Source organism: Aethalodelphis obliquidens, unplaced genomic scaffold (assembly GCF_003676395.1).
Source record: "Aethalodelphis obliquidens isolate GAN/ISIS:26980383/991018 unplaced genomic scaffold, ASM367639v1 scaffold11, whole genome shotgun sequence".
Lineage (NCBI taxonomy): Eukaryota > Metazoa > Chordata > Mammalia > Artiodactyla > Delphinidae > Aethalodelphis > Aethalodelphis obliquidens.
In genome coordinates, this window is record NW_020837955.1 from 21,523,237 (window position 1) to 21,536,026 (window position 12,790).

Sequence of the window (12,790 nt, forward strand, 5' to 3'; positions counted from 1 at the left end):
GTGTGACTACATTCGTCCGGCAGGTTGGCAGTGTCTGGCATCAGCCAGATCAGATCCCCTCCCTCAACCTGCGTGTGGTCTCAGGGTATCTCCCTCTGCATGTGGCTTCTCCACCCAGGCTTTTAGGAGCAGAGCTGGACTTCTTACACAAGGGCTCCAGCCTTCCACAAGCACAAAAGTGGAAGTTGCCAGGCCTTCTTAAGGCACAGCATCACCTCTGTCACATTCTTTGGCTGAAACAAGTCACAGGACCAGCTTAGATTCAAGGGAATTTGACCGTGTAAGGTACAGATAGCTGGAGGCATGATGGCTTGGGGACCACCATTTAAAGGGCTGTCCCAGAGATGCTAGACTAGACGGTGGGTGGTTAGACGGATCAGGCAGGAGTGGGGATGGCAGGTGGGCTGGCAGGGGAAGGCATCTCTGAAGAAGTGATATTTTGGCTGAGGCCTCCCTGACTGTTCAGGTGAAGGACTGAAGGATGCGAATTCCAGTCAGGGCAGAATGACTTTCTCTACCATAAAAGTGCCCTCCTCATAAAGACGCAGACGTAGAGGATGGACTTGAGGACATGGGGAGGGGGAAGGGTAAGCTGGGACGAAGTGAGAGAGTGGAATGGACATATATACACTACCAACTGTAAAATCGATAGCTAGTGGGAAGCACCCGCATAGCACAGGGAGATCAGCTCGGTGCTTTGTGACCACCTAGAGGGATGGGATAGGGAGGGTGGGAGGGAGACGCAAGAGGGAGGGGACATGGGGATGTATGTATATGTATAGCTGATTCACTTTGTTATAAAGCAGAAACAAACACACCATTGTAAAGCAATTATACTCCAATAAAGATGTTAAAAAAAAATAAACACAGGGATGAAATTCATCCATCCATCCAAAAAAAAAGTGCCCACCTCACCTTCTGCTTCCCTGGCTGGAGCTAGATGAAGATCCCCTTTTTGACAGAGGTGGGAGAAACAGAAGGAAGAAACTGGAGGGAGGAAAACGAGGAGCCTCTGGGTCATAGAGCCAGTCATTAATCAGCGGGGAGGGATCAGGAGAACAGAATTGAAGGAACAGCCTGGGGACACCTTCCCAGCCTGTGTCTTAGGCGCCTCTGGAACAGACGCTGAGCCACTGGCCCTCTGCCGGGAATGATTGGAATATGGGGCTTCAGCTCTGAAGTTCTTTGTGTCCTCTTGGTGGCACTAGTGTTGTGGCAGCAGCTGTTGGTTTGCTTCTTGGGAGGGGACACCTATGTAGAAGTTTTGGGAATTGTTTTCAAATGTCAAGTGTCTGAAAACAGCCCTTTGGAGTTTTCATTTCCTTTCCTTTTTTTAAAAAATAAATTTATGTATTTATTTTTGGCGGCGTTGGGTCTTCGTTGCGGTGCGTGGGCTTCTCCTTGCGGTGGCTTCTCTTGTTGCGGAGTACAGGCTCTAGGCTCACGGGCTTCAGTAGTTGTGGCAGGCAGGCTCAGTAGTTGTGGCTCGTGGGCTCTAGAGCGCAGGCTCAGTAGTTGTGGTACACGGGCTTAGGTGCTCCGCGGCATGTGGGATCTTCCCAGACCAGGGATCGAATCCATGTCCCCTTCATTGGCAGGCGGATTCTTAACCACTGTGCCGCTAGGGAAGTCCTGCTTCCCTTTCATAATAGTACAGATAGAATCAAGAAGCGTTAAACCAGTTCTTTCTCAGAATGTGGTCCATAGACCAACTGCCCCAGAATCCCTGGTGAGCCTGTTAAAATGCAGATTCTCCGTGCTAGTTTCAGATGGATTGAACAGAATCTGTGGGAGATGGACCCCAGGACTGCACATTTTATAAATACTCCCCAGTGATTCATGTGTTCATAAAAGCACAAGAAACACTGCCTTCAACCTTCTGTGACTGCAGATGGAGTCTCAAGTGAATTGCTTGGAACTGAAGTATAGAACCATTCTTTGAGGTCCAGCTCAAATGTTACCTCTTCCAAGGAGCCTTCCCAGTTTCCTTGAGATGAACCTGCTCACATGTTTACTGGGTTGCTTAGTGCACGTCTTTAAGGTGGTCTGATGACCCATCCTTTACCCTTGGCAAACTGAGAGCTCCTGGTGGTGGGGACAAGTTTTATTTGGGTTCCTGTCCCTAGTGCTTGGCACAGTGTCTGGCACAGAGGAGGCAGAGTGAATGCTTACAGTGAATGAATAAATGAATGAAGGAATTCTAAAGAACACCTTGTACAACCCAGTCCTTTTACAAGTGAAGACTTGAGTGCCTAAGAGGCAAGGTGACTAACTCAAGGGCTCAAGGCTCTAGCTTGGACTGGTACCCAGGCTTCTGGACTCCTGGTCCAGTGCTCTTTTCTCTCACCCAGGCTGACTTCTTCCTTCAGGTGACAGACATTTCAGCTTCATTTAGAAATTAAATCCTGACCGTTTTCCTGCTCTCCTCCCATCGTCACTGTGCAGTGTGGAAGGAAGTTCACATCCAAAACAGATCCTCCTTTGCTATCCCCACTCAGGCCGAGCTGGGCACAGAGGCAGGACTTTTGCTGGAAGCGCTCTGAGGAGCACCTGGTCCCCAGCTCCGGCAGGAACAGGCTTCCTCTGCTCCCCTCCACCCTCTTTCATTTTTCAGCCTGCAAACCCCATTCAGTGAGTATCCCCTTGGGCTCCTTGGAATGAATGTCAATGGCTGCTGAGGGTGCCTCTCACTTCATTGTGGGCAGCAAAGGGCTCTGAGTGGGATTTGCATATTGCTAATTACAGTTGCTTCCAACTTCGGGGAAAATCATTGATCCATTTATAACTTACAGTAATTTGCAAAGCAATTACCTCTGGCATCTTCTTTCTTGCTAAAAATGTGTTGTGTTTTGTTTTGTTTTTTTATGTTCTTTTTGAAAGAAAAATGATCTGGGCATTATCCATGAAGGACCAGCCTCTCTGTGTGCCTGGAAGAGGTACATATGTAAAATCCTGCACGGCTGGAACATAAGAATCTTTAAATCTTATTTGGTGCCCACACGTAGTAGGTGTGCAATCAGTCTTTGGCTAAAAGAAGAGATTATAGACACCGTGGGGATCTGCTGGATCTAGAACCTTCCTCTCTCCTCTGATGTGCAGTGCAACGGTGGTGGATACAGCCTCTGGAAGCAGGCTGTCCAGGTTGGAATCCTGTATCTTCCCTTTACTGCTTTTGTGACTTTGGGCAGACATACCTTTCTGTACTGGGCATTTCTTATTTGTGAAATGGAGAGGCTAGCAGTACCTCCTTCCCCAGATTTGACCTAAAGATGGAATGAGATGATGTGGGCAGAGTGTCTGGTCTGTGGTAAATTTCAAATGAATGTTACAGATGACCTTTCCTTGGTTCAAGGAGTTGTTTGTTCTGATTCAATAGGTGAATTGCCATTTTTCATCTGGACACCTAACAGACAAAAGAAAAACTCTCTGGTGTGGACTGAGGATGTTGGCAGACAGAGGACAGAACAGTTTCCTGCCTGCATGGTGGTCTGGGGGACTGTCATGCGGGAGGCCAGGCTCTGCCAACCTGTTTGAAGGGGTCACAGGAGGAGTGGGAAAACAGGGGTACCAGAGGGTGTTAATCAGGGGAACTGGGGTTTAGCGGAAAGAGTCATAGATTTGGGAGTCAAAAGTCCTGGGTTTGAGTCCTGGGTCTGCACTTACTGTGTGATCTTGGGCAAATCACTCCACATCTCTGAGCCTCAGATGGAAGATGGGGATCCTGGCGCCAATCTTGCAACCAGGGCCAGGACTAGAGTAAGGAGAGTCAGGTGCTCACCTCGGGTGCAAAATTCAAGCAAGGAGGCACCAAAACCTCAGTAATCAAGACAGATAATATTTTACTGTAACGTTAAAAAAACCTTAACCAGTGCAAGCCATTCTGCTCACGTAGACGCGGCCCTGAGTGGACAGCAGGGAACACGACCCTCCCTTGGGCTGCCCTGTGTGGAGCTTCTCTTTAGAGAAGTGTTTCTCACAGTGTGGCTTCCACCGGCAGCATCGGCAACACCTGAGAACTTATTGAAATGAAATTTCTTGGGCTGCATCCCAAGACCTACTGAATCAGGAGGTAGAGCCCAGGAAATTGCTAGTGAGACCCACTTCTTGGGGAATGCAGCTTTTTCTCTCCAGGTTAGGACAGTATCCCTGTAGCCTTCTGACACTTTTGGTTTGTAATGAAAGTGTCAACTTTCTAAGGGTTAGCAAGTAACCCCCCTCTTTATCCCTCTGGCCCCCTGGACACCTCCCTCCATTCCCACCCCAGTTAGAATGTAGATTTTTTTTTTTTTGGTAGCCAAGGGGGTAATAATTCAGTATTGATCCACAGCCCTCCCTGCTGTATCCAAGTGGTATATCATAGTTCCCTAAAAGCATACTGGGGTGCACTAGCAAAGAACAGGCATGACATATAAAAACTTGTAATAAATATTCACTGCACAGGAAAAAAAAAAAGAGACATTTATTAATGTGATATAGAAAATTATTTTACAATCTTCTTAATATTATATATGTATTTTTTAACGTCTTTATTGGCGTCTAATTGCTTTACAATGGTGTTAGTTTCTGCTGTATAACTAAGTGAATCAGCTATACATATACATACATCCCCATATCTCCTCCCTCTTGCGTCTCCCTCCCACCCTCCCTATTCCACCCAGAATGTCGATTTTGAATGAGCTGGAAATGGAGCTGTTTCCTTCTAGCTTGGAGCTGCAGCAAGAGAAGGTATCATGCAAAAGAACCATCACTGTTTCTCCAGGCTTAATGCCACGCTCAATTGTCTTTAATTTTCTTGTCAGAGCAGACAGGTTAAATATCATATTGCCTTCACTCTCTGCAGCATTGCCTTCGGAGTCCTGGCTGCTAAGCCTGTGCTGTAGTTAAATGGAGTCGACTGCTGCTGTTTTGTTTCTTTTCTTTTAAAAGAACCAAGTAAAGAGTAAACATGTTTCTTTTCTTGCCCATTTAAGTAAATATCTTTCTTTCATTTATAAAATCTCCTTGCTCTGGTGGGTTTGCATACTTACAGGAATCCCATCAACTCTTATTGCATGCATCTTTGGAAGAGGCGTTAGAAAATAATCTCTCTGCCTCTTCCACTCTGCCTGAACCCTCAGCTAGTCTAGCTAAAAGCCGTTTCTGCACAAAAGTGCCATCGTCCTTGGTCGGATGCATAGCTGGGAGAGTGTTTGGTTGTTAACATGTAATTGGTTAATTTGTATTATGCAGGTTCCATTTCTTTCTCTGTTGATAGACAGTTTTGTGCTGCCCCATAGATGGAAATGTTCTACATCTGTGCTGTCCAATACGGCAGCCACTGGCCACAAGGTGAGCACTTGAAATATAGGCCTTGTGCAACCGAAGGACCATTTTAAATTTTATTTAATTTTTATTAATTTAAATGAGAAAAAGCCATATGTGGCTATTGGCCACCATTGTGGACAATGCAGGTCTATGAACAAGATCACTCTTGATTAGAAGGGAATGACCCCTGACCCCCAATGCTGCTCTGCAGAACCCCTGAACACCCGATGAGGGTTTACATGTCTCCACTGGGGGGAGTGGGGAGGGGTGCTTGGCTTCCTGAACTGCTCCAGACCCCTCTTCCACCAAGGGCACCACTGCTCTCAGGTCCTGCGCAGGTTCTCCCAGCTCTCAGTGGTCCCTGAGCACATCTGGCCATTGCAGGGGATGGGTAGGTCCCACAGCAGTGGAGAGCCTGAGCCACAGGTGGGGAGCTGTTGGATTGGCAGTTCAAGTCCCCGGGACCACAAGACCCTTGAACTCCTTCCTTAGCCACTGGGGATCTGTAGGTTCCTCCTCTGGAGCACAGGCCCCATTGATTAACTGCACAAAGAGCAATGGACCAAAGATGCTTTGCCTTCCAGGCCTGAGATGCTGACATAACCAGAGAAGCTGGTGTTCAGGAGATAGGGTCCAACCAGGAAAACAGACACTGTGAGTTTTTACAATGCTGGACGTTTAGTGCAACGTGATGGAAAAGCCTCAAACTAAAAGGGATGATGAGGCAACCCAGAGATTAGCACTACAGGATGTAGTTGTCCCCGCTAGGCTGGGGGGTCAAGGGGAAGAGGTGGTATTACCAGAGCCCAGGAGTGGAGGCAGGGTTATCACCTGGTAGAAACTGGAGCCATGGGGCAGGGGTTTCTGATGGGAGTAGGAGCCAGTTAGGAAAGCATCTGTTGCCATAGACACTTTCTCCCATAGAGAAGGAAGGGAAGATACTCTGGCTTCTCCCTTCCTCCTGCCCTCCAGTCTCCTACTAATGCTTCCCATTGGGCTAACCCAGCAGGAAGCCAGCTGACACAACAGCCTGGGAAAGGATCCTCCAAGGTCTTCTGTTACAGAGGACAGAGCAGGGGAGGGGCAAGGACTGGCCCAGAGTCTATGCAAGTGTGTTTAAAATGTGAGCCTCTGGGGAGGGGGAAGGGTAAGCTGGGACGAAGTGAGAGAGTGGCATGGACTTATATACACTACCAAACGTGAAATAGATAGCTAGTGGGAAGCAGCCGCATAGCACAGGGAGATCAGCTCAGTGCTGTGTGGCCACCTAGAGGGGTGGGACAGGGAGGGTGGGAGGGAGGGAGATGCAAGAGGGAAGAGATATGGGAACATACGTATATATATAACTGATTCACTTTGTTATAAAGCAGAAACTAACACACCATTGTAAAGCAATTATACTCCAATAAAGATGTTAAAAAAAAAAAACTGACAGACACATTACAAAAAAAAATTTTTAAACGTGAGCCTCTACTGTTTCCCCAGCACACAGTTACAGAGGGCAAGAACCATATCCTGTTTCCCCCTGCTTCCTGCCCAGTCTCCCCCTCCCCCAGGGCCCCCTCCCAGCATACCCAGTTCACAGCACACCTAGATGGGGTGTCAGTGGTGTTGATGGAAAAGACCTTTTGGAAAGAATGCTGTAGAGTGGGGTTAAACATTGGTGGTGGTGAGGGTTTGAACTGAATTTTTTTTTAAATTGTAAATTATTTTTTAAATTTAAAAAAATTTACCACAATTAAAAAGAACCCCACATAACATAAAATTTACCATTTTAGCCTTTTTTTTTTTAAGTTCAGAGACATTAAGTTAACCCACATTGTTGTGCAACCAATCTCCAGAACTCTTTTCATCTTGCAAAACCCATTCCTCCTCCCCCAGCTCCTGGCAGCCACCATTCTAAATACTTTCCGTCCCTATGAGTTTGACTGCTCTAGACACCGCTGAACTGAATTATTTCTGAAGTGACTGCCAACCTGGAGATTCTGTGATTCAATTGTAAAAGTCACTGCGATTTAAAACAAAACAAAAAAGAGCATCTGGGTGGGATTGCCGTGGGTGGATATTTCCCTCAGAAATAGAAGGAAAGAAGTTCAGAAAGGCCTGGTGCTGACGGGGTGGGCTCCTTCTGGGTGGAGTTCTTCTGGTGGGTGTCCCAAGGCTTCATTCCTGTGAGATCTAAGTCTATTAGATTGCTGCCTTTAGCCATTAATAATCCATTAACCAGGATTATTAGATGAAAGAGTACCAAAGGTACCTAGTGAGCCCCTGGTGTTCCAGACATTGGATCAGTCCCCGCCCCGAGTCAATTGCCCCAGCCTGTGCTTGAACCCCCTTTTCTGCCTGTTGGTTCAGCAGCATGAGAAGTGGTTCAGCCCCATTCAGTGTGTCCATGACTGAGGGTTAGGACATGCAAGTGAATCTATCGCAGGTCGACCTGGTTTGGATGTATGTAAAATGCTTAGTTTTGTTGTTGTTGTTTGTTTATACAATTTTCATAGCAGCTTTATTTGGAATAGCCAAAAACTCTGTGGTAGGAAGAATTCTAAGATCATCTCAAGATTCCTGGCCCCTAGGATACAGGTACCTTTTCCCAATTATTCAAACACTAATCTAGCTATGCCTGTGAAGTGGCTTTGCAAATGTTAGTAAGGTCTCAAATCAGTTGAGTTTAAGATAGGGAGATGATCGGGGTGCGTTGACCTCATCACACAAGCCCTTTAAATCCGGATCTAGAAGTCAGAGAGTGGGAAGGTCAGAGATATGAAACGTGAGGTCAGAGATTCAAGCATGAGAAGTTTTCCATGAGTGGCTTAAAGATGGAGGGAGCCACCTGGCAGGGAATGACGTCAGCCTCTAGGAGCTGAGGACAGCCGCTAACTGACAGCCAGCAAGAAAGGAACTATTTGACAGTGGATTGTTTTCCTCAGAGGCACCCAAAAGGAATGCATTCTGGTTGACACCTGCATTTCAACCTATGATTCCCGGAGCAGAATTGCCAGGTGTGCCAGGTGTGCCACACCTGGCAACACCGTGTTTGGACTTCTGACCCGCGGTACTAGAAATGAACAAATGGATCGTGTTTGCAACAGCTCAGGCGGCAGTAATTTGTTGTGCCTAAAACGCTTAGTGCTCGATGAAAGTAAAAGGCTTTAGCTCAGGATCTGGCATGAAGTTAAGTTCTCCTTAAATAGAAAAGGCTGTTGTCTATTTTCTAACTGAATTCTTGTATCATCATTATAGGGTAAGCGGTTCAGGTATTAATACAATTAATTATATAATTAATTGTGGGATTAAAAATAATTAAATTTATGAGGAAATTGAGTCCCAGCGAAGATGACTGATAAGCCTAAAGCCCCACAGCTTGTTAGTTCCGAAGGTGGGACTAGAGTCCAGGTCTCTGGAACTCAAGCCTGATGCTCTAATTACATGGCCACATTCCTTTAAAGGTATTTTGAAATTTCAGGAGTACCTGGGAGAAGCAAGGTATGGATATCCCTTCCTGGGCTTCTTCTAGAGGCCAGATGGAGCCAGAAGGAAAGCAGGGGCCTTGGGCTGTCTGGATGGCGAGCCTGGTTATCTTGACTCTGTTCCCTGCTGCGGAAGCCGCCACCAGCTGCAGCTACAGGAGGTTCTGGGCAGGTGTCTGCAGGGGTTGTTGAGAAGGGATTGGGTGCCGCTCCGGCTGTCACCTGCTACCTGTGTTTCTAATTGTAGCCTGACAATCAGTGCGCTCACTGGCGGGAATGGGTGGAGGCGCAAACAAGGGGTCCTGGAGGGAGGTTCTTCAAGACATCCGTTCTCATCTGCTGTATTCAGGGCAATTCCTGTACTAGAGGCCAGGACTATCCCTGCTCCAAGTGATTGTGTGGGACCTGAAATCAGCTCCAGGCATTGCTTGAGATCTGGGCCCCGGAGTCTCAGAGATGATGGAACTGGGCCTTTGAGGATTTAAGCTGGGATTATTTGAAGTGAAAAGACAAAAGCAGGGCCCTCTCCCCAGACACCGATCCCTATGTACCCCCGCTGCAGGTTCTGACACAGGCAGTGCTGCCCCTCGGGGGTTCCGTTTGTGTCTGGGAAGGACCTCCAGCTGGAAAGGACCTCAGAGATCAGTTAGTCCAACCCTCTCCTTGTGCAGGGGGGAAATGAGGGTGCTGTATGGGCTGTGGAGGTGGAGCCCAGCCACCAGATGGCAGAGCCAGGACCAAAACCAAGAGCGTCGTGGCAGATGGAAGACAGGCCACCTGCTGTGGAGAAGCTGCTCTTTGGGAAGCTCTGGGCAGGCCCTGTCAGTCTGGAGACAGACTTTTAGACGTGCTTGTTTATTTTGACCTACTTATGGAGAATGTGAAGTCATTTGAACATGGAACCCACAGACCTTGTTGAGAAACAGGTTGAAATGAGTAACACAGATTGGTGGGTAGTTAACACAAGGAGAATGCACTGGCTTAGGGTAAATTCAGAGGCAGACTGCTCTACCTGGATTAAAGTCTAACTCCACCAGTTACTAACATATGACCTTGACCTATAATCTTACTGAGCTCCAGTTTCCTCATCTATAAACTGGGGATTATAACAACTATAACTGCCTACTACTTAGAATTGTTCTGGGGATTCAATGAGATTGTTTAACAACACCTGGTGTATTAGGAGCACCGCACTAAGTATTAAGTATTACGAATGACTTATTATTTGTGCAGGTCAGCTAATTGTGAAGTTGCAGTGATCTGCCTCACTTAACTCATTAGAGTCATTTGATTTCTTTGTGGAAAATACATATTATAGTTAAATGCAAAATTGGGCAGCATTCACCATCCCCTCTCACCTCCCAAGCTTTCTGAGGTAGTTAGGTATTTTAAACAATCACCAGGTGTTTATTAAGCACCTACTACATGCCTGGCTCTGGGTTACAAATCTATCCATGCAGTAAGAGAACGAGAAGACTTGGTCCTTGCCTTTAAGGAACTTGAACTTGCTGGGGGCACTGCATGGCAGGGTGTGACAGTATCTGAACATGTTCTCTCCTGGGGGGTATATATACTATGGGTTCAGGGGGTGAGGTGGGGTTTGGGACCCAAATATTTCCATTAGCTTTTTAAAAATAAACTTTTAATTTTAGAACACTATTAGATGTACAGAAAAATCTTAAAGATAGTAAGAGCGACTTCCTGAATACCCCACACCCAGTTTGCCCTGTTATTAAAATCTTACATTATTATTGTATGTTTGCCCTATGCAATGACTGATATCTGTACTTGATTATTAACTAAAATCCACACTCTATTCAGGTTCCCTTAGTTTTGGCTTGCTGTCCTTTTTCTGATCCAGGATCCCATCCAAGGTACCTCATCACATTTAGCCCTCATGTCCCCGTTGGCACGTCTTGCTTGTGACAGCCTCTCAGACTTGTGTTGTTCTGATGACCTTGACAGTTTTGAGGAAGACTGGTCAGGGGTTTGGTAGAATGTCCTTTGGGGAGAAACTAGTAAAAGATGTCTTTTTCTGATGGGCTGAGGTTGAAATACGAGGTTGAGGGGAAGAGACAGTTTCACCTTCCCCACAGAGTAAACAGAAGCTTGTAGAGGTCAGAGGAGGGAACCGACCAGTGAGGGCTGAGGAATCAGGGATGGGACTTGGGTGGGGCAGATTTAAGGTTTTGGAAGGAAACTCTAGAAGGACCGTCCCGGTGTTTCCTCAAAGACATAGCCTATTTTCCAACATGACGTTAACAAGCACATTTTTGGGAATGTGATGGCACTGAATTGCCTCACACTGAACTTGTCATAAGTGTTTGTGTCTCCGGGTGGGCAAGAGAGGAAGTCATGGCTGGGGCTCAATGCAGGCTGCACCAGGCCTGGCGTGACCTGTTGGGGGCTCAGGGTACTCTCAGGGGCACAGGCTGCTGAGGGCCTGCTGGGCAATGGTAATAATTAGGAGGCTGACAGCATCAGCAGAACTGTTTGGGACATGACATCGAGTTGTTTTTGTATTATTAACTTATATAACATAGGCAAGTGAGAAAACTAATCAGTCTGCCCCTTCAGGCTTTGGGTGCAGCCTGGCTGGAATAACTAAGCCCATGGAGGGGGGAAAAGAATCAAATTTCAGAGTTAGTTTGAAGGGACCAAGGGGCCAGAGAAATCTCCTCAGGATTAGGTCATCTTATCCATGTATTCATCCATCGAATCCATCCATCCATCCATCCATCCATCCATACGTCTAACCCCTGTGTGTGTGGGCAATGGGCGGCCACGTCCTCAGTATACACTGAGCCAGTCTTTACCTGGCCAGTCCAGCAGACCGACTTTTCTCACCCACAGGCCCTTTCTGCCTCTACGATCAGCTGGCTAAACACCTTTTGTTTGAGTTTCCACCCTGTGCCAGTCCCGTGCCAGATCCCAGAGGGGATCAACAATAAGTATAAAGGCAGTGCCTTCCTTAAACCATCCCTGTAACTGAGAAGAGAGCATGTCCGCTCTGAAAATAGTATGTGCAGTCAGTATAGGAAAATATTTGGTGACCAGTCTCTGACACCCATCCTTTTCCAGCAAAGGAGGAAATGGGGGTGGAGTAGGGGTATTGGGGATATTATTATTTCTGTTGCTATCTGAGAATAAGCAGGATATTTTAAAGTATAAGACTGTCCCTGACTACAGCTGAGTCCGCTGTGGACTGCATGAAAGCTCTTCTATGATATCTGTCATGGCACAGGTGCCCTGGTTTCATCGTCAGGTAAATTGAGGCTTCCCGGGATTATTTTACTGGTTGTTGCATGAGCTCAGACTGTCTCTTGATCTGGCACCACCTGGCCAAATCCCTTGTGAACTAGGGTCTCTAAAGGGTTTCTTGTGGCCCCAGAGTGCCATAGCGGCCCTGCCAAACAATGCCTCCCTGGGCTTTTTCTGGTTCCCATCGCAGGCCCAGTTTGACCCCTTAAGGGAGCTCATGCTTTTGGCGTGTTTGTGGCTTAAAATAATGAGGCAGTTGTTTTAGCCAGAGGAGACAAATAAATCACTACGAGGAGTTTTTCACAGGTCAGCAGGTTTGGGACTCGGATACATTAAGATGGAAAATTGCTTTTCCTCCTGAGAGGGGGGCTAGATGTGGACGGGGCACGAGGCCTCGGGCTTCCCTAAAGCACATTGTCCCATTTTCCAGAGCCCCTCCTTGGGACAAGTGGGGAGTCAAGGGCTCAGCCCCACGGTTCGCTCTTGACCCTGAAGTCTGTCACACATCAACTCTGAGACGTCCTGCCACTCTTTACTGCCCACTGCAGGGGCTTCCTCCAGCTCGTCTCCCAGGGTGCCCTACTGGCCTTTCTGCTCTTCCCTCTGCCCCTTCCACACATGTCCCCATCTCTGATTTTGCTTGGGTTGGTTCCCCTCTGCTCGGATGAGTCCCTCCTCAGCTCACCTCCTCCCAGAAGCCCTCAGGGATCTCTTGTCTCTAGGTGTCGACACGCTTGCCTCCATCCCTCACCATG